Source organism: Arachis hypogaea, chromosome 12 (genome assembly GCF_003086295.3).
Source record: "Arachis hypogaea cultivar Tifrunner chromosome 12, arahy.Tifrunner.gnm2.J5K5, whole genome shotgun sequence".
NCBI classification, from domain to species: domain Eukaryota; kingdom Viridiplantae; phylum Streptophyta; class Magnoliopsida; order Fabales; family Fabaceae; genus Arachis; species Arachis hypogaea.
Genome location: NC_092047.1, coordinates 15,785,336 through 15,813,180, shown reverse-complemented (window position 1 = coordinate 15,813,180; position 27,845 = coordinate 15,785,336). Strand labels below are relative to the sequence as shown.

At 39.5% G+C, this 27,845-nt stretch overlaps 2 non-coding genes across 2 annotated transcripts; both read left to right on the top strand.

Annotated features, from left to right (window-relative positions):
- The first annotated feature begins 431 nt into the window (after positions 1 to 431).
- Positions 432 to 539, top strand: LOC112731436 (small nucleolar RNA R71). The gene has a single exon (XR_003167213.1). It is a non-coding gene; the product is annotated as a small nucleolar RNA R71 (small nucleolar RNA).
- A 16,343-nt stretch (positions 540 to 16,882) lies between these two features.
- Positions 16,883 to 16,990, top strand: LOC112731675 (small nucleolar RNA R71). Its single transcript, XR_003167443.1, has one exon. It is a non-coding gene; the product is annotated as a small nucleolar RNA R71 (small nucleolar RNA).
- Positions 16,991 to 27,845: the final 10,855 nt, after the last annotated feature.

The window sequence follows — 27,845 nt, the reverse complement described above, 5'->3', positions numbered from 1 at the left end:
TGATTTCTCCATGATGAGTTATAGGTGTTTCCATAAGGTTCACCTAAGTAATTCACCTCTGCTATTGCAGGGTTCTCAGGATCATAAGCTTCTTCTTCAGAAGGTGCCTCTTGAGTACTGTTGGATGCAGCTTGCATTCCATTCAGATTCTGAGAAATCATATTGACTTGCTGAGTCAATATTTTATTCTGAGCCAATATGGCATTCAGAGTATCAATTTCAAGAACTCCCTTCTTCATAGGCGTCCCATTACTCATAGGATTCCTCTCAGAAGTGTACATGAACTGGTTATTAGCAACCATGTCAATGAGTTCTTGAGCTTCTGCAGGCATTTTCTTTAGGTGAATGGATCCACCTGCAGAAGTATCCAATGACATCTTTGATAACTCAGATAAACCATCATAGAATATATCCAGGATGGTCCATTCTGAAAGCATGTCAGAAGGACACTTTTTGGTCAACTGTTTGTATCTTTTCCAAGCTTCATAGAGGGATTCACCATCTTTTTGTTTGAAGGTTTGAACATCCACTCTAAGCTTGCTCAGCTTTTGAGGAGGAAAGAACTTGGCTAAGAGAGCCGTGACCAGCTTATCCCAAGAGTTCAGGCTATCCTTAGGTTGAGAGTCCAACCATATTCTAGCTATGTCTCTTACAGTAAATGGGAAAAGCATGAGCCTGTAGACTTCAGGATTTACTCCATTAGTCTTAACAGTATCACAGATCTACAAGAATTCAGTTAAGAACTGAAAAGGATCTTCAGATGGAAGTCCATGAAACTTGCAGTTCTGCTGCATTAGAGAAACTAGCTGAGGTTTCAGCTCAAAATTGTTTGCTCCAATGGTAGGGATGGAGATGCTTCTTCCATGTAAATTGGAATAAGGTGCAGTAAAGTCACCAAGCATTCTCCTTGCATTGTTGTTGGGTTCGGCTGCCATCTCCTTTACTTGTTCGAAATTTTCAATCAAGTTGTCTCTGGATTGTTGTAATTTAGCTTCTCTTAGTTTCCTCTTCAGAGTCCTTTCAGGTTCTGGATCAGCTTCAACAAGAATGCCTTTTTCTTTGTTCCTGCTCATAAGAAAGAGAAGAGAACAAGAAAAGAAGAGGGATCCTCTATGTCACAGTAAAGAGGTTCCTTATTGTTAGTAGAAGAAGAAAAGAAGAAAAAATTCGAACACAGATATGAGAGGGGGTTCGAATTTGGTGAGTGATGTGAGGAAGAGATGTTAGTAGATAAATAGAATAGGATGAGGGAGAAGAATTTTCGAAAAATATTTTTGGAAAAAGAGTTAGTGATTTTTGAAAATAGTTTTTTGAAAAAGGTTAGTAGTTTTTTTTTTTCGAAAATTAAAATCAAAGATTAAAATAATTAGTTAATTAAAAAGAAATTTTGAAAAAGAGGGAGATATTTTCGAAAATTAGAGAGAGAGAGAGTTAGTTAGGTAGTTTTGAAAAAGATAAGAAACAAACAAAAAGTTAGTTAGTTAGTTGAAACAAATTTGAAAATCAATTTTGAAAAGAGAAGGAGATAAGAAGTTAGAAAAGATATTTTGAAATCAAATTTTGAAAAAGATAAGATAAGAAGATATTTTTAAAAAGATATGATTGAAATTAGTTTTGAAAAAGATTTGATTTTTAAAAATCACAATTAATGACTTGATTCACAAGAAATCACAAGATATGATTCTAGAACTTAAAGTTTGAATCTTTCTTAACAAGCAAGTAACAAACTTGAAATTTTTGAATCAAAACATTAATTGTTATTGTTATTTTCGAAAATTTGATATAAAAATAAGAAAAAGATTTTTTTGAAAAATATTTTTAGAATTTTTGAAAATAACTAAGAAAAATAAAAAAGATTTTATTTTTGAAAAAGATTTTTGAAAAAGATAGGATTTTTAAAATGAAAATTTGATTTGACTCATGAAAACAACTAGATTTTAAAAATTTTTGAAAAAGTCAAATCTAATTTTCGAATTTATGAGAGAGAAAAAGGAAAAGATATTTTTTTGATTTTTAAATTTTTATGATGAGAGAAAAACAAGAAAAATGATGCAATGCATGAAAGTTATGGATCAAAACAATGAATGCATGCAAAAATGCTATGAATGTCAAGATGAACACCAAGAACACTATGAAGATCATGATGAACATCAAGAACATATTTTTGAAAAATTTTTATATACAAAGAAAACATGCAAGACACCAAACTTAGAATTCTTTAATGCTTAGACACTAAGAATTCAAGAATGCATATGAAAAACAAGAAAAGACACAAAATATGCAAATGCAAAGATCAAACAAGAAGACTTACCAAGAATAACTTGAAGATCATGGAGAACACTATGAATGCATAAAAATTTTTGAAAAATGCAACATGAGTATGCAATTGACACCAAACTTATAACATGACTCAAGACTCAAACAAGAAACACAAAAATATTTTTGATTTTTATGATTTTATGATTTTTTTGTATTTTCTTTTAATTTTTTTTTTGAAAATCATTTTGAAAAAGAAAAATGAGGATTCCAAAATTTTTAATATGAATTCCAGGAATCTTATGCTCTAAAGCTCCAATCAAAGGGTCAGGCATGGCTTAATAGCCAGCCATGCTTTATGAAACACTAGAATTCATTCTTAAAAATTCTGAAGAAAAACATATTTTTGAAAACATTTTTATTTTTATTTTTTTTTTCGAAAACAAAGGAGAAAATTTTGAAAGATTTTTGAAAAATTTTTTGAAGAGAAAACAAAAAGAAAATTACCTGATCTGAGCAACAAGATGAACCGTTAGTTGTCCAAACTCGAACAATCCCCGGCAACGGCGCCAAAAACTTGGTGCGCAGAAATTGTGATTACACTTTAATTATGTAAAATTTATCGCTCTTTCTTTCCCTGGTAATGGCGCCAAAAACATGATGCCAATACCATGGTTCACAACTTCGCACAACTAACCAGCAAGTGCACTGGGTCGTCCAAGTAATACCTTACGTGAGTAAGGGTCGAATCCCACGGAGATTGTTGGTATGAAGCAAGCTATGGTCACCTTGTAAATCTCAGTCAGGCGGATATCAAATGGTAATGGGGTTTTTGAAATTAAATAATAAAAGAGGGATAGAAATACTTATGTAAATCATTGGTGAGAATTTCAGATAAGCGTATAGAGATGCTTTCGTTCCTCTGAACTTCTGCTTTCCTGCTGTCTTCATCCAATCAGTCTTACTCCTTTCCATGGCTGGCTTTATGTAATGCATCACCATTGTCAATGGCTACTTTCGGTCTTCTCTTGGGAAAATGATCCAAATGCCCTGTCACGGCACGGCTAATCGTCTGGAGGCATCACCCTTGTCAATGGTTGCATCCTATCCTCTCAGTGAAAGTGGTCAACGCACCCTGTCATGGCACGACTATTCATCTGTCGGTTCTCGATCATGCTAGAATAGGATTTACTATCCTTTTTCGGATTCTCTTGAATGCCGCCATCATTCTAGCTTACACCACGAAGATTCCAATATCTCGGACTCGGTCCCCTGTATTAGTAATCTAAGAGATATTCGTTCAATCTAATGTAGAACAGAAGTGGTTGTCAGGCACGCGTTCATAGGGAATGATGATGATTGTCACGTTCATCACATTCAGGTTGAAGTGCGAATGAATATCTTAGAAGCGAAACAAGATGAATTGAATAGAAAACAGTAGTACTTTGCATTAATCTTTGAGGAACAGCAGAGCTCTACACCTTAATCTATGGAGTGTAGAAACTCTACCGTTGAAAATACATAAGTGATAATGGAGTTCATTGGTCTCGGCCCCAGAGCGGAACCGGAGTAACCAAGACTTCTCTGATCCGAAGATAAAACTCAGGATGTCTTATACAATAGTAAAATGTCCTATTTATAATAAACTAGCTACTAGGGTTTACAGAAGTAAGTAATTGATGCATAAATCCACTTTCGGGGCCTACTTGGTGTGTGCTTGGGCTGAGCTTGAGTGTTGCACGTGTAGAGGTCCTTCTTGGAGTTGAACGCCAGCTTTTGTGCCAGTTTGGGCGTTCAACTCTAGTTTGGATCCTTTTCTGGCGCTGGACGCCAGATTTGGGCAGAGAGCTGGTGTTGAACGCCAGTTTGCGTCGTCTAAACTTGGCCAAAGTATGGACTATTATACATTTCTGGAAAGCCCTGGATGTCTACTTTCCAACGCAATTGGAAGCGCGCCATTTCGAGTTCTGTAGCTCTAGAAAATCCACTTTTAGTGCAGGGAGGTCAGAATCCAACAGCATCAGCAGTCCTTCTTCAACCTCTGAATCTGATTTTTGCTCAAGTCCCTCAATTTCAGCCAGAAAATACCTGAAATCACAAAAAAATACACAAACTCATAGTAAAGTCCAGAAATGTGAATTTAACATAAAAACTAATGAAAACATCCCTAAAAGTAACTAGATTCTACTAAAAATATACTAAAAACAATGTCAAAAAGCATATAAATTATCCGCTCATCAGGCGCTTCAAGACCGTTTAAAACAACTTGAAAAAGAAGCCCAACATAAACGAGAAGCTGAGAAAGACCTACAAAGGGAAATAAGGCGACGCGGGGAATTGGAGGACAAACTTCTAAAACTCAAAGCCGATCTCAAAGCCAAAGCTACCCGATCCACTCATGAGAATAGCTCCCGCAAAGACCAAGATCCGTTCACCATGGAGATCATGAAGACCAAAATTCCAAAAGACTTTAAACTCCCAGATATGACTTTATATGATGGCACGGCAGATCCCAGCCATCACCTCAGTAATTTCAGGAGTTGAATGTACCTCACCGACGCCTCATACGCAGTCCGCTGTAAAGCTTTCCCGACTACCTTAACAAAAACGGCGATAAAGTGGTTCGACAATCTACCTCCTAGGTCTATCTCAAGCTTCGACGACCTAGCCAAGAAGTTTCTAGCCAGATTCTCTATCCAGAAAGACAAAACCAAGCACGCCCCAAGCCTACTAGGGATCAAACAAGGAGATCAGGAAAGTCTCCGCAGCTACATGGAAAGATTCAACAAAGCATGTCTGGACATACAAAGTCTACCAACCGAGGCTGCCATTATGGGTCTCATCAATGGCCTGCGAGAGGGACCTTTTAGCCACTCTATATCAAAAAAACATCCCACATCCCTAAACGAAGTGCAAGAACAAGCAGAGAAGTACATCAACATGGAGGAAAACTCTCGACTAGGAGAGACCTCAAAATCCAGATTCTCCAACTCCTCCCGAAATAAAGACAAAGAATTCATGAAAAAAGAGGATCAACATGGGGAAAAGATCAAAAAATACCACAATTATACCCCTCTTCGGGTGTCTCTCATGGATGTCTACAGAAAAGTATGCCATACTGAAAAGATACTTCCAGCTCGACCACTCAAAAGTAAAAAAGGAGGAGGAAATCGGGCTGAATATTGTGAATATCATCGAATCTATGGACATTCCACCAACGAATGTTTTGACCTAAAAAATATCATAGAAAAACTGGTAAGAAAAGGAAAGTTAGATCGGTATTTAGCCAGCCGAGCAGACGATCCAAGAAAAAGAAGGAGGGACGAAGATGTCGGATGGGCTGAACGACCACCTCGTTCACCCGAGAGACATGTTCACATGATACATGGAGGATTCGCGGGAGGAGGTATCTCCAAAGCATCTCGCAAAAGACATCTTAAAGATGTATATCATATCGAGGGAAAAGAGGAACCACCCGACATCCCCACAATCACTTTTACCAAAGAGGATGCAGCTGGCATTATCTCGGGACATGACGATCCCATGGTCATCACTATCATATTGGCCAATGCAAACCTCCACCACACACTGGTAGACCAAGGAAGCTCGGCCGACATCTTGTTCAAAACTGCATTCGACAAACTCGGCCTGGAAGAAAAAGAGCTCAGAGCATATCCAAACAGCCTGTTCGGGCTGGGAGATACTCCAATCCAACCACTTGGGTACATCTCATAACACACGACCTTTGGAACAGGAAGTCGGTCAAGGACACTCAATATAGACTACATCGTGGTCGACGTGAGTTCAGCCTACAATGCCCTAATAGGTCGAACAACGTTAAATCAGCTCGGTGCAGTAGTCTCAACTCCATACATGTGCATGAAATTTCCAACCATAGAAGGAATAGCTACAATAAAAGCAGATAAGAAGACGGCACGCCGCTGTTATAACGAAAGTCTAAACCTCAGGGGTAGAGGAGAAGAATTCCACACCATCAAACTTGGTGGAGTTCGAGGAAGGGAAGAACTACGTCCACAACCTGAAGGCGAAGTAGAAAAAATCCAAATCGGAGATGTCCCAGACAAAACAACCAACATTGGAACAATCCTACAAGGAGATATAAAGGAATCACTCGTACGGTTCTTACGAGATAACGTTGACCTCTTTGCATGGAAGGCCACAGACAGGCCGGGCATAGACCCTAAATTAATGTGCCACAAGCTGGCAGTCTATCCAGGATCTCGGCCAATACAGCAGAGGCGTAGAAAGCTCGGACCAGAACGATCCCAAGCTGTGGAAGAGCAGGTACAAGCCCTATTGGAGGCAGGATTCATAAGAGAAGTCAAGTACCCACTATGGTTAGCTAACGTCGTCTTGGTGAAAAAATCAAATGGGAAGTGGCGGATGTGCACCGACTACACTGATCTCAACAAAGCCTGCCCAAAGGATCCATATCCACTCCCAAGTATTGATGCTCTGGTGGATGCCTCCTCTGGATACAAATACCTCTCGTTTATAGACGCTTACTCAGGATACAATCAAATCCTGATGTACCCACCTGATCAAGAAAAAACTTCATTTTTAACCCCAAAAGCAAACTACTGCTACATCATCATGCCTTTTGGACTCAAAAATGCGGGAGCTACTTATCAGAGATTAATGAATAAGGTCTTTACAGATCACATCGGGAAAATCATGGCAGTCTATGTGGACGACATGTTAATAAAGACACAAAGTGAAGAGACGTTACTGTCCGACCTAACCCAAGTATTTGACACTATAAGAAGGCATGGCATGCGACTTAATCCTGCAAAATGTACCTTCGCAGTAGAAGCTGGTAAATTCTTGGGTTTTATGCTCACACAAAGAGGAATCGAGGCAAATCCAGATAAATGTCGGGCCATACTCGACATGAAGAGCCTAACTTGTGTCAAAGAGGTACAACAACTCAATGGAAGGTTGGCATCCTTGTCCAGATTTCTAGCTGGATCGGCAATAAGATCTCTCCCCTTCTACGCCACTCTACGGAGTGCGAGCAAGCTTTCTAAGATTTCAAAAGATTCCTGGGACAGCCTCCTATTCTAACTCGCCCATGGGAAGGAGAACCACTTATATTGTACCTTGCAGTAGGAAATCGGGCAGTAGCCTCAGCACTGGTCCGAGAAGATGACAATGGATAACAGCCCATATACTTCATCAGCAAAGCACTACAAGGGTCCGAGCTGAACTACCAAAAAATAGAAAAATTCGCCTATGCCCTCATACTAACATCTCGACGACTTCGCCCATATTTCCAAGCCCCACCATTAGGGTTCGAACCAACCAACCCATAAAAGGGATTTTACAAAAAATAGACTTAGCAGGCAGAATCTTGCAATGGGCAGTCGAGTTGTTCGAGTTCGACCTTCAATACGAAGCTCGGACAACCATCAAATCGCAGTATCTGGCCGACTTCATTGCAGAATTTACAGACACCCCATAAATTCTTACAGAATGGAATCTCTATGTAGACGGTTCCTCAAATAAAACTGGAAGTGGCGCGGGTGTGATAATTGAAAGCGACCAGGGAACCCAAATCGAACTTTTCCTCAGATTTGGGTTCCTGCCTCAAATAACCAAGCTGAGTATGAGGCGCTACTAGCTGGTTTGAAGCTGGCTAGGGAGGTTGGAGCTCAAAAACTTACCATCTTCAGCGACTCACAAGTAGTCACTTCACAAATAGCAGGAAGCTACCAAGCCAAAGATCCCACCATGAAAAGGTACCTGGACAAAACCAAGGAACAGCTCGGACAACTCGGGAAATATGAGGTCCGCCACATACCCCGAGAACAGAATGCCCGAGCTGATGCACTCTCAAAACTAGCCAGCATCAAACCAGGGGGCAACAATAGAAGCGTCATCCAAGAAATGCTACAGAACCCGTCAATCTCGAAAGAAGAAAAAGTCCTAGCCATAACAGGTCAGGATCAAGGATGGATGACTCCCATAATTAACTACCTCAAAATAGAAACACTCCCTACAGATGAAAATGAGGCAAAGAGGTTAAAACGGGAGGCATAATACTACACTATCATAAACAATATTCTATACAAAAGAAGGATTTCAATACCATTGTTAAAATATGTGCCGACTTCCAACACAAAGGAAGTTCTAGAAGAAGTACACAGTGGCATCTGTGGCAATCATCTCGGAGCGCAGGCACTTACCAAAAAAGTACTCCGGACAGGATTTTATTGGCCAACTCTACGAAAGGAAGCCACAGAGTTCATAAAGACATGTCCACCATGTCAGAAACACGCCAATTTTCACATCGCCCCGCCAGAGGAACTCATCAACATAACCTCACCTTGGCCATTCGCAAAATGGGGACTCGACCTTCTCAGACCTTTCCCTCAGGGATCAAGACAAGTCAAATTCCTCATAGTAGGGGTAGACTATTTCACAAAAATGGATCGAGGCAGAACCCCTAGCTAACGCCACTGCTCAAAGAAGTCAAAAATTCCTATATAGAAACATTGTCACAAGGTTTGGAGTTCCACACTCCATCACCACAGATAATAGCACTCAATTTACAGATACAGGCTTCAGAAAATTGGTGGCCGATCTGAACATAAAACACCAATTTACATCCGTAGAACACCCCCAGGCCAACGGACAAGCGGAAGCTACTAACAAAGTCATATTGTCTGGGTTAAAACGGAGATTACAAGAGGCAAAGGGAGCCTGGGCCGAAGAGCTTCCACAAGTCCTATGGGCATATCGAACAACGCCATATTCTACCACAAAGGAATCACCTTTCCGACTAGCCTATGGAACGGAGGCAATGATCCCAGTGGAGGTCGAAGAAGGGTCGCCCAGGGTGATCCACTATAATGAAGAAGCCAACTCCCAAATTCAAAGGGAAGAACTCGACCTACTTCCAGAAATCCGAGAAAGAGCTCGGATCAGGGAAGAGGCATTAAAACGTCGAATGGCTTCAAGATACAATCAAAAGGTAGTGCCACGAGGTTTTGCCGAGAACGACCTCATCCTAATCTGAAATGATATCGAAACAACTCGACCGGGAGAAGGAAAGCTGACAGAAAACTGGAAAGGACCCTATCGAGTCATAGAAGTACTTGGAAAGGGCTACTACAGACTGTCCGAACTCGAAGGGCGAGACCTTCCTTGGTCATGGCACGCCTGCAACCTAAGAAGGTACTATAGTTGAAGGTAATAAAGATCTTAAGATAAGGTGCACTCTTTTTCCTGAAAAGGTTTTTTAATGAGGTGCCAAGCCAAGATCTACAAATTACCCGACTTAGAGGGATAAAACTCCCACATGTATATATTTGTATTTTATTTTGAATAAAGTTTTTTAGATTTTCTACAAATTCTCAAGACGCATTAGTCTGAAACGCTAAAAAATTCATCGCTCAATTATAAAGCTACAAGATTGGTAGAAAGTGAAGATCAAATTCACCGTCCACAATAAAGACCAAAGAAGATGAAAACCGAATTCATCAAAAGGTCGACCAAACAAGGATCAAACCTAACTTCGACAAAATTGGCAAAGATAAAAAAGCGACAAAACAGAATAATGCAAGAAGTTATCGAAAGTGATCCATAGAAAGGACCTGACGAGGTCTTAATAAAATGGGTTGCTAAAAATAACTTAAAAGACAGGCCGACATAAAGAAGTCGGACCGGTCGACCACAATAACCAAAGTTATAAAAAGTCAATCCCTGGAAAGAGGCATGGCCAGCCCTAAAAAAGAGGATTACTAGAAATAACTTAGAAGAGGCCAACATGATGAAGTTGGCCTCCCACAAACAAGTTATAAAAAGTAATCCCTAAAAGAGACCTGACAAAGGTCCAAAAAAAGGATTACTAGAAATAACTTAGAAGAGACCGACATGATGAAGTCGGCCTCCCACAAACAAGTTATAAAAAGTAATCCCTAAAAGAGACCTGACAAAGGTTCAAAAAGAGGATTACTAGAAATAACTTAGGAGGGATCAACGTAAAGAAGTCGGCCCAAAAACCTTAACGTTATAAAAAGTAATTCCTAACAGAGACCTAACAAAGGTCCGAACAAAACGGAATACTAGAAATAACTTCAGGCAGAAGTGAGGAAGTCGACTGGTGCGCAGAAATCATGATGGTTCATTCCTTGGTAATGGCACTAAAAACTTAATACGCACGTTCATAATCTTAGTTCTTTGTCACAACTTCGCACAACTAACCAGCAAGTGCACTGGGTCGTCCAAGTAATAAACCTTACGTGAGTAAGGGTCGATCCCACGGAGATTGTCGGCTTGAAGCAAGCTATGGTCATCTTGCAAATCTCAGTCAGGCAGATTCATATGGTTATGGATATTTGATAATTAAAATATAATTAAAATATAAATAAAACGTAAATTAAAGATAGAGATACTTATGTAATTCATTGGTGAGAGTTTCAGATAAGCGTATGAAGATGCTTGTTCTTCCTGAACCTCTGCTTTCCTATTGCCTTCATCCAATCATTCATACTCCTTTCTATGGCAAGCTGTTTGTTAGGCGTCACTGTTGTCAATGGCTACATCCTGTCCTCTCAGTAAAAATGGTTCAATGCACTGTCACTGCATGGCTAATCATCTGTCGGTTCTTGATCATACTGGAATAGGATCCATTGATCCTTTTGCGTCTGTCACTACGCCCAGCACTCGCGAGTTTGAAGCTCGTCGTAGCCATCCCTTCCCAGATCCTACTCGGAATACCACAGACAAGGTTTAGACTTTTCGAATCTCAGGAATGGCCGTCCATGGATTCTAACTTATACCACGAAGACTCTGATTAAGGAATCCCAAAGATATTCATTCAATCTAAGGTAGAACGGAAGTGGTTGTCAGGCACGCGTTCATAGGTTGGGAATGATGATGACTGTCACGATCATCACATTCATATTGAAGTGCGAATGAATATCTTAGAATTGGAATAAGCTTGAATTGAATAGAAAAACAATAGTACTATGTATTAATTCATGAGGAACAGCAGAGCTCCACACCTTAATCTATGGTGTGTAGAAACTCTACCGTTGAAAATACATAAGAACAAGGTCCAGGCATGGCCGAGTGGCCAGCCCCCATAAAGGTCTAAGATAGCATAAAACTGATCAAAGATAGATAATACAATAGTAAAAGGTCCTATTTATATCAGACTAGTTACTAGGGTTTACAGAAATGAGTAAATGATGCAGAAATCCACTTCTGGGGCCCACTTGGTGTGTGCTTGGGCTGAGCATTGAGCTTTACACGTGTAGAGGCTTCTCTTGGAGTTGAACGCCAGTTTGTAACCTGTTTCTGGCATTTAACTCCACATTGCAACCTGTTTCTGGCGTTTAACTCCAGAATGCAACATGGAACTGGCGTTGAACGCCAGTTTGTGTCATCTAAACTCGGGCAAAGTATGGACTATTATATATTGCTGGAAAGCCCTGGATGTCTACTTTCCAACCCAATTGAGAGCGCGCTATTTGGAGTTCTGTAGCTCCAGAAAATCCACTTTGAGTGCAGGGAGGTCAGAATCCAGCAGCATCTGCAGTCCTTCTTCAACCTCTGAATCTGATTTTTGCTCAAGTCCCTCAATTTCAGCCAAAAAATACCTGAAATCACAGAAAAATACACAAACTCATAGTAAAGTCCAAAAATGTGATTTTTCATTAAAAACTAATAAAAATATACTAAAAACTAACTAAATCATACTAAAAACTATGTAAAATAATGCCAAAAAGCGTATAAATTATCCGCTCATCACAACACCAAACTTAAATTGTTGCTTGTCCCCAAGCAATTGGAAATCAAATAGGATAAAAATAAGAGAATATACTATAAATTCCAAAATATCAATGAAACTTAGCTCCAATCAAATGAGCGGGACTAGTAGCTTTTTGCCTCTTGAATAGTTTTGGCATCTCACTTTATCCCTTGAAGTTCAGAATGATTGGCATCTATAGGAACTTAGAATTCAGATAGTGTTATTGATTCTCCTAGTTTAGTATGTTGATTCTTGAATACAGCTACTTTATGAGTCTTGGCCGTGGCCCTAAGCACTTTGTTTTCCAGTATTACCACCGGATACATAAATGCCACAGACACATAACTGGGTGAACCTTTTCAGATTGTGACTCAGCTTTGCTAGAGTCCCAATTAGAGGTGTCCAGGGTTCTTAAGCACACTCTTCTTTTGCTTTGGACCTCGACTTTAACCGCTCAGTCTCAAGTTTTCACTTGACACCTTCACACCACAAGCACATGGTTAGGGACAGCTTGGTTTAGCCGCTTAGGCCAGGATTTTATTCCTTTAGGCCCTCCTATCCACTGATGCTCAAAGCCTTAGATCCTTTTTACCCTTGCCTTTTGGTTTTAAGGGCTATTGGCTTTTTCTGCTTGCTTTTTCTTTTTCTTTTTCTTTTTTTTTTGCCATTTTCTTTTCTTTCTTTTTTTTCTGCAAGCTTTTGTATTCACTGTTTTTTCTTGCTTCAAGAATCATTTTTTAATTTTTCAGATTATCAAATAACATGTCTCCTTTTTTATCATTCTTTCAAGAGCCAACATATTTAACATTCATAAACAATAATTTCAAAAGACATATGCACTGTTCAAGCATTCATTCAAAAAACAAAAAGTATTGTTACCACATCAAAATAATTAAACTAGTTTCAAGGATGAATTTGAAACCCTGTACTTCTTGTTCTTTTGTTTTTAAAGCATTTTTCATTTAAGAAAGGTGATAGATTCATAGGACATTCATAGCTTTAAGACATAGACACTTAAACACTAATGATCATATAGTGAAGACCTAAACATAAATAAAACATAAAGCATAGTAAACGAAAAACAGTAAAATAAATAGACAAGGAGATTAAGGAATGAGTCCACCTTAGTGAGGGTGGCGTCTTCCTCTTCTTGAAGAACCAATGGTGCTTTTGAGCTCCTCTATGTCTCTTCCTTGCCTTTGTTGCTCCTCCCTCATAGCTTTTTGATCTTCTCTAATCTCATGAAGGATGATGGAGTGCTCTTGATGCTCCACCCTTAGTTGTCCCATGTTGGAACTTAATTCTCCTAAGGAGGTGTTGATCTGCTCCCAATAGTTTTGTGGAGGAAGGTGCATCCCTTGAGGCATCTCAGGGATTTCATGGTGGGGGATTTCCTCATGCTCTTGTTGAGGTCCATGATCTCTTATTTGCTCCATCCTTTTCTTAGTGATGGGCTTGTCATCTTCAATGAGGATGTCTCCCTCTATGTCAATTCTAGCCGAATTGCAGAGGTGGCATATGAGGTGAGGAAAGGCTAACCTTGCCCAAGTGGAGGACTTGTCAGCCACCTTATAAAGTTCTTGAGGTATAATCTCATGAACTTCCACCTCCTCTCCAATCATGATACTATGGATCATGATGGCCCGGTCTATAGTAACTTCAGACCGGTTACTAGTAGGAATGATTGAGCATTGAATGAACTCTAGCCATCCCCTAGCCACTGGTTTAAGGTCCAGTCTTCTCAATTGAACCGGCTTGCCTCTTGAGTCAACTTTCCATTGAGCTCCTTCTACACATATGTCCATAAGGACTTGGTCCAACCTTTGATCAAAGTTGACCCTTCTAGTGTAGGGGCGTGCGTTTTCTTCCATCATTGGCAAGTTGAATGCCAGCCTTACATTTTCCGGACTAAAATCTAATTATTTCCCCCGAACCATGGTAAGCCAATGCTTTGGATTCGGGTTCACACTTTGATCATGGTTCCTAGTGATCTATGCGTTTGCATAGAACTCTTGAACCATTAAGATCCCGACTTGTTGAATGGGGTTGGTGAAAACTTCCCAACCTCTTCTTTGGATCTCAAGTCAGATCTCCAGATACTCATTCTTTTTGAGCTTGAAAGGAACCTCAGGGATCACTTTCTTCTTGGCCACAACTTCATAGAAGTGGTTTTGATGGATCTTTGAGATGAATCTCTCCATCTCCCATGACTCAAAGGTGGAAGCAATTGCCTTCCCTTTCCTCTTTCTTGAGGATTCTCTGGCCTTAGGTGCCATTGATAGTTATGGAAAAACAAAAAGCAATACTTTTTACCACAGCAAACTTAAAATGTTTGCTCATCCCCGAGCAAAAGAAGAAAGAAAGAAGGAGAAGAAGAAAAAGAATAGGTGAGAGGGAGAGGGGTGTGTATTCGGCCAAGGGAAGAAGAAAGGGTGGTGTTGCGTGTAAATGAAGAAGGAATGAGGGGTTTATATAGGGGTGGGGTGGGGTTTAGGGTTCGGCCATTAGGGTTGGGTTTGGGAGGGAAAAGAGTTTGAATTTTGGAGGTAGGTACGGTTTATGGGGAAGAGAGGATGGATGTGAGTGGTGAAGAGGTGATGGGAAAGAGTGATTGAGGTGATTGGTGAAGGGTATTTAGGGAAGAGAGTTATGAAAAGGTATGAAGAGGAGAGAAGAAGATGTGGGGATCATGTGGGGTCCACAGATCCTGAGGGGATCCTGTGGGGTCCACAGATCAAGTGGGGTCAAGGACTTAACATCCCTGCTCCAATTAGGCGTGTAAAACGCCTTTGCTGTGCAATCCTGGCGTTTAACGCCAAAATGTAGCCTGTTTCTGGCGTTTAATGCCAAGCAGATGCTTGTTTCTGGCGTTAAATGCCAGCTTGGTGCCTGTTTCTTGCGTCAAGCACCAGACAGATGCTTGTTTCTGGCGTTTAAACGCCAGATTGCTCTCCTCCAGGGTGTGCTATTTTCAATGCTATTTTTCATTCTGTTTTTGATTTTTCAGTAGCTTTTGTGACTCCACATGATCATCAACCTACTAAAACACGAAATAACAAAAGGAAAATAAAATAGATATAATTAAATAACATTGGGTTGCCTCCCAATAAGTGCTTCTTTAATGTCAATAGCTTGACAGTGAGCTCTCCTGGAGCCTCACAGATGTTCAGAGCTTCGTTGGAACCTCCCAACACCAAACTTAGAGTTTGAATGTGGGGGTTCAACACCAAACTTAGAGTTTAGTTGTGGCCTCCCAACACCAAACTTAGAGTTTGATTGTGGGGGCTTTGGTTGACTCTGCAATGAGAGAAGCTTTTCCTGCTTTCTCTCCATGGTTACAAAAGGAGATCATTGAGTCTTAAACACAAGGTTGTCCTCATTCAGTTGAAGGACCAATTCTCCTCTGTCCACATCAATCACAGCTCTTGCTGTGGCTAGGAAGGGTCTTCCAAGGATGATGGATTCAACCTCTTCCTTCCCAGTGTCTAGGATTATAAAATCAGTAGGGATGTAAAGGCCTTCAACCTTTACTAACACGTCCTCTACTTGTCCATAAGCCTGTTTTCTTGAGTTGTCTGCCATCTGTAATGAGATTCTGGCATCTTGCACCTCAAAGATCCCAAGTTTCTCCATTACAGAGAGTGGCATTAAGTTTATTCCTGACCCCAGGTCACACAGAGCCTTCTCAAAGGTCATGGTGCCTATGGTACAGGGTATTAAGAATTTGCCAGGATCCTGTTTCTTTTGAGGTAATTTCTGCCTATCCAATGCATTCAGTTCATTGGTGAGCAAGGGAGGTTCATCTTCCCAAGTCTCATTACCAAATAATTTGGCATTCAGCTTCATGATTGCACCAAGGTACTTAGCAACTTGCTCTTCAGTAATTTCTTCATCCTCTTTAGAGGACGAATACTCATCAGAGCTCATGAAGGGCAGAAGGAGGTTCAATGGAATCTCTATGGTCTCTAATTGAGCCTCAGATTCCTTTGGTTCCTCGAAGGGAAACTCCTTATTGGTCACTGGACGTCCCAGGAGGTCTTCCTCACTAGGATTCACGTCCTCCTCCTCCCTTGTAGGTTCGGCCATGATGGTTAAATCAATGGCTTTGCACTCTCTCTTTGGATTTTTTTCTGTATTGCTTGGGAGAGTACTAGGAGGAGTTTCAGTGACTCTTTTACTCAGTTGGCCCACTTGTGCCTCCAAATTTCTAATGGAGGACCTTGTTTCATTCATGAAACTTACAGTGGCCTTAGATAGATCAAAGACTATATTTGCTAAGCTAGATGGATTCTGCTCAGAATTCTCTGTCTGCTGCTGAGTGGATGATGGAAAAGGCTTGCTATTGCTAAACCTGTTTCTTCCACCATTATTAAAGCCTTGTTGAGGCTTTTGTTGATCCTTCCATGAGAAATTTGGATGATTTTTCCATGAGGGATTATAGGTGTTTCCATAGGGTTCACCCACGTAATTCACCTCTGCTATTACAGGGTTCTCAGGATCATAAGCTTCTTCTTCAGAAGATGCCTCTTTAGTACTGTTGGATGATTCCTTCAATCCATTCAGACTCTGAGAGATCATATTGACTTGCTGAATCAATATTTTATTTTGAGCCAATATGGCATTCAGGGTATCAATTTCAAGAACTCCCTTCCTCTGAGGCGTCCCATTATTCACAGGATTCCTTTCAGAAGTATACATGAACTGGTTATTTGCAACCATGTCAATGAGTTCTTGAGCTTCTGCATGTTTTTTCTTTAGGTGAATGGATCCACCTACAGAATGGTCCAATGACATCTTTGATAATTCAGACAGACCATCATAGAATATATCCAGGATGGTCCATTCTGAAAGCATGTTAGAAGGACACTTTTTGGTCAGTTCCTTGTATCTCTCCCAAGCTTCATAGAGGGATTCACCTTCCTTCTGTCTGAAGGTTTGAACATCCACTCTAAGCTTGCTAAGCTTTTGAGGAGGAAAGAACTTGGCTAAGAAAGCGGTGACCAGCTTATCCCAAGAGTTCAGGCTGTCTTTAGGTTGAGAGTCCAACCATATTCTAGCTCTGCCTCTTACAGCAAATGGGAAAAGCATAAGCCTGTAGACCTCGGGATCAACCCCATTGGTCTTAACAGTATCACAGATCTGCAAGAATTCAGTTAAGAACTGAAAAGGATCTTCTGATGGAAGTCCATGAAACTTGCAATTCTGTTGCATCAGAGAAACTAATTGAGGTTTTAGCTCAAAATTGTTCGCTCCAATGGCAGGGATTGAGATGCTTCTTCCATGTAAATTGGAATTTGGTACAGTAAAGTCACCAAGCATCTTCCTTTCATTGTTATTATTTTCGGCCATGTCTTCTTCTTTTTCGAAAATTTCTGTCAGATTTTCTCCAGAGAGTTGTGCTTTAGCTTGCCTTAGCTTCCTCTTCAGAGTCCTTTCAGGTTCAGGATCAGCCTCAACAAGAATGTTCTTATCCTTGTTCTTGCTCATATGAAAAAGAAGAGAACACAAAAGAAAATATGGAATCCTCTATGTCACAGTATAGAGATTCCTTATGTGAGTAGAAGAAGAAAAGAATAGAAGAAGAGAAATTCGAACACCAAGAGAAAGAGATGGTTCGAATTTTTGAGATGAAGAGAAGTGTTAGTAGATAAATAAATAAATAGAAGGAGATGAGAGAGGGAACTTTCGAAAATAATTGAAAAGAAAAGAAAAATATTTTTGTTTTTAATTTAAAATTATAATTAAAATTCGAAAATTTAAAAAATGAAAATGAAATTAAATTAAAAGTTAAAACAATTAGTTAATTAAAAAGGAATTTTGAAAAAGAGTGAAGGGATTTTCGAAAATTAGAGAGAGAGAGTTAGTTAGGTAGTTTTGAAAAAGATAAGAATCAAACAAAAAGTTAAGTGGTTAATTGAAAAAGATTTGAAAACCAAATTTTGAAAAGATAAGAAGTTAGAAAAGATTTTGAAATTGATTTTGAAAAAGATGTGATTGAAAAGATTTGATTGAAAATCATTTTGAAAAAGATTTGAAAAAGAAATTTAAAAAGATTTGATTTTGAAAATTAAAGTTGATTACTTGACTAACAAGAAACAAAAAGATATGATTTAAAAATTTAAAGATTGAACCTTTCTTACTAGGCAAGTAACAAACTTAAAATTTTTTGAATCAATCACATTAATGGTTAGTAAAGATTTTGAAATTATGAAGATAAAAAAAAGATTTTTGAAAATCAATTTGAAATTTTCGAAAATCATAAGAGAAAAATGAAAAAGATTTGATTTTTGAAAAAGATTTGAAAAAGATAGAATTTTTAAATTGAAAATTTGATTTGACTCATAAGAAGCAACTAAATTTTAAAAAGTTTTGAAAAAGTCAACTCAAATTTTCGAAAATTTATGAGTGAAAAAAATGGAAAGTAATTTTTTTTATTTTTGAATTTTTAATGAAGAAAGAGAAAAATAACAAAAAGACTCAAAACATGAAAATTGTGAATCAAAACACATAATGCATGCAAGAACACTTTGAATGTCAAAATGAACACCAAGAACACTTTGAATGTCAAGATGAACACCAAGAACTTATTTTTGAAAATTTTTAAGAAAAGAAAAACATGCAAGACACCAAACTTAGAAATTTTCAATGTTGAGACATTAATAATTAAAAAATGCATATGAGAAACAAGAAAAGACACAAAACAAGAAATTTTAAAGATCAAACAAGAAGACTTACTAAGAACAACTTGAAGATCATGAAGAATGCAATGCATGAATTTTCGAAAAATGCAAGAAAGAGATAAACATGCAATCGACACCAAACTTAAAAATTGACACAAGACTCAAACAAGAAACATCAAATATTTTTGGTTTTATGATTTTATTAAAATTTTTGGTATTTTTCGAAAATTATTTAGAAAAAGCAAAATAAAGATTTCAAAATTTTTAATAGGAATTCCAGGAATCTTGCAATGTTAGTCTAAAGCTCCAGTCCAGGAATTAGAAATGGCTTACTAGCCAGCCAAGCTTTCAGTGAAAGCTCCGGTCCAAAACACTAGACATGGCCAATGGCCAGCCAAGCTTTAGCAGATACTGCCTACCTCCCATGTATACAACAACTATGTGTGTAACTGCCAAATGGGTGAAGATCAACAAGCTCTTGTGATGATAAGTTGAACCCCCGGTCCAAAAGATTAGACATGGCTTACAGCCAGCCAGGATTCAACAAATCATCATGAAACACTAGAATTCATTCTTAAAAATTCTGAATAAAAATATGTTTTTGAAAATATATATTAAATTTTTTTTTTGAATTTTTCGAAAATAAGAATAATAAAAACAAAAAGGTTAATATTAAAATAAAATTACCTAATCTGAGCAACAAGATGAACCGTCAGTTGTCCAAACTCGAACAATCCCCGGCAACGGCGCCAAAAACTTGGTGCGCAGAAATCGTGACGGTTCATTCCTTGGTAACAGCGCTAAAAACTTAATATGCACGTTTATAATCTTAGTTCTTTGTCACAACTTCGCACAACTAACCAGCAAGTGCACTGGGTCGTCCAAGTAATAAACCTTACGTGAGTAAGGGTTGATCCCACGGAGATTGTCGGCTTGAAGCAAGCTATGGTCATCTTGCAAATCTCAGTCAGGCAGATTCATATGGTTATGGATATTTGATAATTAAAATATAATTAAAATATAAATAAAATGTAATTAAAGATAGAGATACTTATGTAATTCATTGGTGAGAGTTTCAGATAAGCGTATGAAGATACTTGTTCTTCTTGAACCTCTACTTTCCTATTGCCTTCATCCAATCATTCATACTCCTTTCTATGGCAAGCTGTATGTTAGGTGTCACCGTTGTCAATGGCTACATCCTGTCCTCTCAATGAAAATGGTCCAATGCGCTGTCACTGCATGGCTAATCATCTGTCGGTTCTCGATCATACTGGAATAGGATCCATTGATCCTTTTGCGTCTGTCACTACGCCTAGCACTCGCGAGTTTGAAGCTCGTCGCAGCCATCCCTTCCCAGATCCTACTCAGAATACCACAGACAAGGTTTAGACTTTCCGAATCTCAAGAATGGCCGTCCATGGATTCTAACTTATACCACGAAGACTCTGATTAAGGAATCCCAAAGATATTCATTCAATCTAAGGTAGAACGGAAGTGGTTGTCAGGCACGCGTTCATAGGTTGGGAATGATGATGACTGTCACGATCATCACATTCATATTGAAGTGCGAATGAATATCTTAGAATCGGAATAAGCTTGAATTGAATAGAAAAATAATAGTACTTTGTATTAATTCATGAGGAACAGTAGAGCTCCACACTATAATCTATGGTGTATAGAAACTCTACCGTTGAAAATACATAAAAACAAAGTCCAGGCATGGCCGAGTGGCCAGCCCCCATAAAGGTCTAAGATAGCATAAAACTGATCAAAGATAGATAATACAATAGTAAAAGGTCCTATTTATATCAGACTAGTTACTAGGGTTTACAGAAATGAGTAAATGATGCAGAAATCCACTTCTGGGGCCCACTTGGTGTGTGCTTGGGCTGAGCATTGAGCTTTACACGTGTAGAGGCTTCTCTTGGAGTTGAACGCCAATTTGTAACCTTTTTCTGGCGTTTAACTCCACTTTGCAACCTGTTTCTGGCGTTTAACTCCAGAATTCAGCATGGAACTGGCGTTGAACGCCAGTTTGTGTCATCTAAACTCGGGCAAAGTATGAACTATTAGATATTTCTGGAAAGCCCTGGATGTCTACTTTCCAACGCAATTGAGAGCGCACCATTTAGAGTTCTGTAGCTCCAGAAAATCTACTTTGAGTGCAGGGAGGTCAGAATCCAGCAGCATCTGTAGTCCTTCTTCAACCTCTGAATCTGATTTTTGCTCAAGTCCCTCAATTTCAGCCAGAAAATACCTGAAATCATAGAAAAATACACAAACTCATAGTAAAGTCCAGAAATGTGATTTTTCATTAAAAACTAATAAAAATATACTAAAAACTAACTAAATCATACTAAAAACTATGTAAAAATAATGCCAAAAAGCGTATAAATTATCCGCTCATCATCGACATACAAAGTTGGATCCAAACATCCACAACCTCAAAAGAATCAAGCCACAAGTATGAAAATACAAAGGCAATTAAAAGAGGTCGGACAACAAGGCTCCAACACTCCCGAAAACCTAAAAAAGTACCAGACAGATGCAGACAAACATATTATGAAAAGCACAAGTTATAATAATAACAAAACCAAGAGGCTACCAAAAGTCAGCCCCAAGAGCTTGAGAAACTACTTTGATTTTCAAAATAAAGTTGCTAAAAAAGCAACTAAAAGAGTATCAAGAAGTCAGAACTACCAATTAACAAAATATAAAAGTTCAAAGCCCACAAGCCGGGCTATATACACAAACATCCAAAATAATCATTGAGGATCTGAAGATTTCTCAGCTGCATCAATATGGGGCGAAGGAGGACGAGTCTGAAGAGGCACCGCATCCACCGTCCCATCATCCCGGTTCAAGATTTGACAATCAGGATCTGACTCGGGACAAATAACTGCAGGGGTTGAAGAAGTCGGCACAACCGAGACCTTGGCAGAAGGCACAGGAGGAGGATCAACATCATCATCATCATCAGGGTCATCAGGGACAATTTTACCGTCCCTCACAATGTTGTCCAAGCTGAAGAGAGTAAGATCGAGCTCAGGCGCAAGAACTCGAACATGCTCCTTCAGGTTCTCATAAGCAGCATTTACGCTGCCTACAAGGTGACCCTGGAGATCGGCATAGTTAGCTCGGGCAGACTCCAAATCCTCCCTGAGACGCATCATCTCCCTATAGGTCATGACATAGCTCTCCTTGTGCTTCAACGCCGTGTCTTCAGCCAACTTAGTAGAAGCTGCCAAGGCAATAGAACTAGCCTTTTCACCTTCCAACTCTTTCTCCAACTTGGTTACCTTCACCTCAAGCTCCTCCTTCAAACCCTTCATCCGATCGAACTCCAACTTGGCCTCCTCTATAAAGGCCTTTGTAGCGTGAATGGGAAGATCCTGGACAATCCGATATAAACCCCCCCCCATGTGTGCCATCTTGATGCTACTTCGAGTAATAAAATCCAGATGGCGAAGAAGAGAAACATCGTCAGTAGGGATGGTACCATAAGGACCGATTTGCTGGTTGACAAACTCGACAGAATCGAAGTCAGGGGCATCAAGGTTAAAGGGCTCAGCTGTCTTCTGCTTTTTCGGAGGAGGAGCGCCAGAGGTAGCGATAGAAGCCTGTGGAGGATCAACCAAAGGAACCCGAGGAGTAGGGATCATCCTCCTCGGTCCAGGAGAGCTCGGTACGGACGGCTTCGACTGAACCTGAGAGGACCCCTCCCCGGCCACCTTGGTCGAGATGTTCTGAGCTGCAGTAGCTTTCCTCGCCTTCTTAAAGGCTTTCATAGAGTCATTGTTTTTCACCATCTCTGGAAAAAACACAAAGATTGTTACAAATTGAGAAAAAGAACAAAGCTCGACAAAAAGGAAACAGAGAAGAAAAACCGTTTTTTGTAAAAGAGTTCAAAATAAATGTGGGAGGCAGAAAAAATGGAGCATTAAAAGAATTAATGAGGATAATTAAACCCTCACGTATTCCCAAAGCAAGGAGACGCGCATTTTGAAAAGAATGAAAATTCAAAAAACGTTCCGCATCCAAAGGAGAAAGAAGAAGTCGACAAAATGCTCGAGTTCGGCTTCACCAGAGAAGGATCGAAGTCCTAAAACTAAGACTCGACCTCAAAAAGAAAGACCGAGCTCGAGCAGGGGCACTGTTCATACCCTGGGGAGAGCTGTCTGACCCGAGATGTTTAGCAACAAGACGACCGACCTCTTCAGGTCAGACTATCTGACCTCTTCTCAAAGAGCTCGGCCAAGTTGCCAGGAAAGCCCAATAAAGGGCCCAGATAGAGGAACACAACCCAAACCCAAAGGCAGCCCAAGCCTATAGAAGATAAGGGCGGTTCCCTTGAAGATAAGGTGACTTCACTCAAAGATAAGATAAGAGAAGATAACTATCTTATCCCCAGAAAGGTCATCCTCTACTATTATAAATACACTGGAGCACCCAGGTATAACTCATACTCTGATTCTACTAAAAAACCTGCTTAATACCCTTGCTAACTTAAGCATCGGAGTCCCTTGCAGGTACCACCACCCTCCGGTGACAAAGGATCAGCAGCATAGTCAGTCCAACAAGACAGACACGACCGTTCCAGCCACCCTCCACCAGCCGGACACGTCAGCTCTGACCAGCACAGAAGATCTCATCCGAGATCGACCTACAATTTCAGGTAACCCTCGGAATAGTAACTGACACATGAGCTCATGGGCAGTAGGATAGGCATGCATCATGTGCATTTATGTCAAATTGTTTGAGTGTGCATCGTGTTCTTGGATTGCCTATGTGTATATCTCTACTTAACTATATTTGTAATATATGATGTAATTGTTCTTGCTTATGGTTGCAACATATTACTTGTGTTTATCTCTGCTAAACATTTATTGAATTCAATATTAAAATTTTGTGGTATTGAATTGAAAGGAGAAAGGCTGAGAGGAGCGTTGGAGAGAACTTGAGATTTTGGACCATTGACATAGAAAAGTATGTAGTATGTTGTATATCCCTCTTAGAGGTTGATTTCAGAGAAACATGATTTATGTTTATGTCTTTATTGTATTTTGGTGCTGCATATATTTCTAGCCGGCCTTTGCTTCACAAGTCGATACTAGAGTTTTTTATATAACTCTTTGGAATATATATATATTATTGGTGTACGAAATTGACTTCGCAAGTTTTGCACAGATAGACCAGAAAATGCAGCGGGTCGTCCAAGTAATACCTTAGGTGAGTGAGAGTCGATCCCATGGACATTGTCGGATTGAACAAGCAATGGCTATCTTGTAGATCTTAGTCAGGCGGATAAAAAATGTAGTTGTTGTGAAAAAACGCATAAAAACGGAATAAATAAAGTGTTACTGGATTGGTGTGAAATCAATGATAAGAGAACGGTTGAGGCTTCGGAGATGCTTCCTCCTTTTGGATTAACTTTTCTCACTGTCTACTTCAACTTCTAATGATTTATTTCATGGCAAGATGTAAGTGACTAATGCCAGATCAGTGGTCATTAATCTCCTCTGCTTCAGATCAAATGCCAGGTCAATGGTCATCCAATCTGAACGGGGATGAAGATCTAGCAGTCCATTCCCTTGGTGATCCTACTCAGAATGCCACAGACAAAGTCGGATCTTCCGGATCAAATGCTACTTCCCGATTCTAGCTTATACCACAAAGGCCCTAAGCGCCCCGTACTTCGGCTGAACTAATGTTTCCAAGTCCCCAACGAAGTCGTGGATTAGCCGTCTAAGAGATGTATAATCAAGCTTGTGGTTTAGTACTATCCCGTCAATGACTCGCAAGAACCCATATAGAATAGGGATGACGGTCAAGTTACACTCCTAATTCATTAGGATGAAGAACGAAGATACATCTTGGAATGGAATCAAGCATAGATTGAAATAGAATAGTGATATTATTAATCCATGAGAATCAGCAGAGCTTATAACCTTAACCTAGGAGGTTAGTGGCTCATACTATACAATAATGTTCGAAAGTAAAAGTGGGGGAAGAAGATCCTAAACAAGGGTGATCTTCTCCTATATATAGTAACCTAGTAACTAAGAAATACAGAAGTATCATAGAATAGACTAGAGGTGCAAAAATCCACTCTTAGTGTAAGACCCAAACTATGGTTTTAATTTCAGAAATTATTTTTATTGAAAATAATTAAAGACAATTAATTGGACTTGAAATAAATTAAGGTTTTTATCCAAACTCTATACCTATGGATTATTTTCCTATTTATGATTTAAAGTTCTGAAAATTCAAAAATAATGAGGTTTGGCTATTTAAATTAGAATTTTGTCTAATTTTATAATTATTGAATTATTTTCTATATTTAAATTACAAAATTGGTAGTTATGAAGTAATAAGAATTTTACATGATTTGATTTTAGATAATTTAATTTATATCATTTAATACTTTAAGTTAAAGATAAAGAAAATTAATTATATTACCAGGTATTTTCAATTTGAGTAATTTATTGAGAATTAATTAGTATTTTTATACCACAAATAATATTTTAAGGTAATTCTAGAGATTAAATTAGTTTTTCAAATATTAATACTTTATGCTCCAATTTTACTAAAATTATTTTGCTCAAATTAAATCCAAAATCCCTAATTCCATATACAAACCCTAACCCTAATTAAACTACATTTTCCCCTATCCCTAATGAAACCCTAAACCGCCTTACCTCCTTCAGCCACCAAAATTCCCTTCTTCCCCAAGCCCACGCAGCACATTCATGGAAGAAAAAAAGGAAAGGGATAACGGAGAGAAAGAGAGAACTGAGGGAGGAGAAGAGGAAGGTTGCACCGGCGCCACGGGTCCCGCCACCGCCGCCTCATTGTCGTCGTCCTCGCGACCTACCACCACACACCATCCCTAAGCTGCAGCGCTGTGGAGCCAGCCTCGTCGCCTTTACCGTTCACGTCCGTCGCCACCGCTGGAGGAAGGCCGCCGTCGCATCCAGCCACACTATTACCATAGAGCCGCCGATCCGTCGCTGGGAGACAGACCCACGAAGAGAGAAAGAGAGGGAGCTCGCGCTGCCTTCTCACGCGTCAGATCCACCGTTCGTCGTTGCCGATGCCTGGCCACCATCACCGAGCTGCATGTTGTCGACATTGAGGGAGTCACTGCCGTCGCGTTCTAGTTTCCTATGTGCCTCTATCAGCATCGATCTGTCACTGTTGTTGCTGAGTTGGTGTTTCCGCCACTATTCGCCGTTCTGGGCTGCACCCCCGCGAGTGTGATCGCCAAAAACGGTGCTGTGGCCGTTAGAATTGTGGTGAGCTCCTTGTCATGGTGGCTTGTGCTTGAACTCATCCTGAAATTTTCACCAATGCTTGGACTTCCAATAAGCTCTATCTATTCCAAGTAAATTTCCCAAGCCTTGATGAAGTTCTTCACAAGCTTTGAGCTCCCAAAGTTGATCCTCATATTTTCCCGGATCCCAAATCTTGTTTCTACACCCGTCTTCAAGTTGATCATCATGATTCCACTTGGGTAGTGAGCAATCGGAATTCTCACTGAGACATCCAAACAACCTCCTAGACCCATTCACTTGAGCTTCCAACCATAATGAACCTAGGATGGTTTTGCCAACCGCTAACCTTCTCCCTTTTACTCTTAAAACAGCAGATAGCTCTAAGTTGTCCATTCGTTTCAAGCAGACCATATTCAAGTGGGAAGGTAGAGTTTAAGGATAAGAATTTTACCCACTTGAATGTTGTGTTAGATGGTAATGGCTTGGGGGGAGGTATCTCCAGTGGCGGCCTTGCCAATGTATGCTTCACTCTCTTGGGCTCCTCTTTGATGATCTCCACCTCTTGACAAGCTTCTGCAACATTAACCTCTTCCTCTAGTTCAATGGGAGAGATTTCAATTGTAGGTAAAAACTCATTAATTATTGAACCCATCTCATGATCAACCTCCTCTAAGTCTTTAACCATGCCATGCCTTGGAGGTTGTACACCCTCCTCAACATCAATTTCAAGCTTCTTGGAGGGGGGTTCTATGACTGGAGGTTCCCATGGAGGTTCCGCATCTCCTAAGTTCTCAACCACTTCTTCTTCTTCAATAATTTCGGCTTTCTCCACTTGCTCTAGTACAAAATTTAACTCCTCCTCAATAACTTCCACTTCTTGACAACTTTCTTCAATTCCCCCTAATTCTTCAGCTACTTCTTCATCTTCAAGGGTCTCTCCTACCTCCACTTTTTGGGCCTCTTCTTGCTTCTCTTGAAGTAGATATGCGTGAAGCCGATCCATTATGTCCCTAAGATGATCCCTTTTCTCTTGTTTCATGTCAATAGCGTAATTGCAAGAGTTTTAACATAGTCAGAAGTGTAAACAGTCAAGATATGCATAAAATACAAATGGTGAAGCAAGGAAATTTAAATTACATTCTAAGGAAAGAGAAGGAGGAACGACACATCAAATTGAATGGCACAATTTAGAGCACATAAGCCAATACAATATAATAAAAAGGGGCACTTTACATTTTCAAAGATTCAAGGGTCGGCATCGTACCCAAAACAATTCCAATGTTATATCAAAGAGTACAAGATTTCATAAAGAGAAGTATAATGACAAGAATAGACGTTCTTAAAGGTTCAAATAGCAGTTTACAAATAAAAGGCGGACGTATGGAGAGATTAAAGAACTTCAATGGAGACGATGAGAAGAAAACGGTGCATTCACTAGTATTGAATTCAGGCTAAATCAAAGTACAAGATTCACAAGAAAGTGACCAGAGTCAAGGACGTCATTTACAAAATCCAAGGAAATGTGTAGGAACGCAATCAAATGAAAGGTTCACAAGAAATAGATAAACTTAAGAGGAAGATCATCTTACTTAGTAAAAAGAGAAGATATAAAATAAACAATTGAGGGAACTGAACAAATTATAGATGTTTGCGTTACTTTGAAACTCCGCAACTCCTTATAACATCGTACACTTACTAAATTCACTTTTTACGTGCACAAATCGCGTCCCTAAAAGCTAACACGTAAGAAATATTAAACTTGAGAAGATTACAAACGACACAAATTGTATTTGCAAGAAATTGGGAAGATACTCAGGTTCACAGTTGAACAAGGATGTATATAAGCAATGAAGT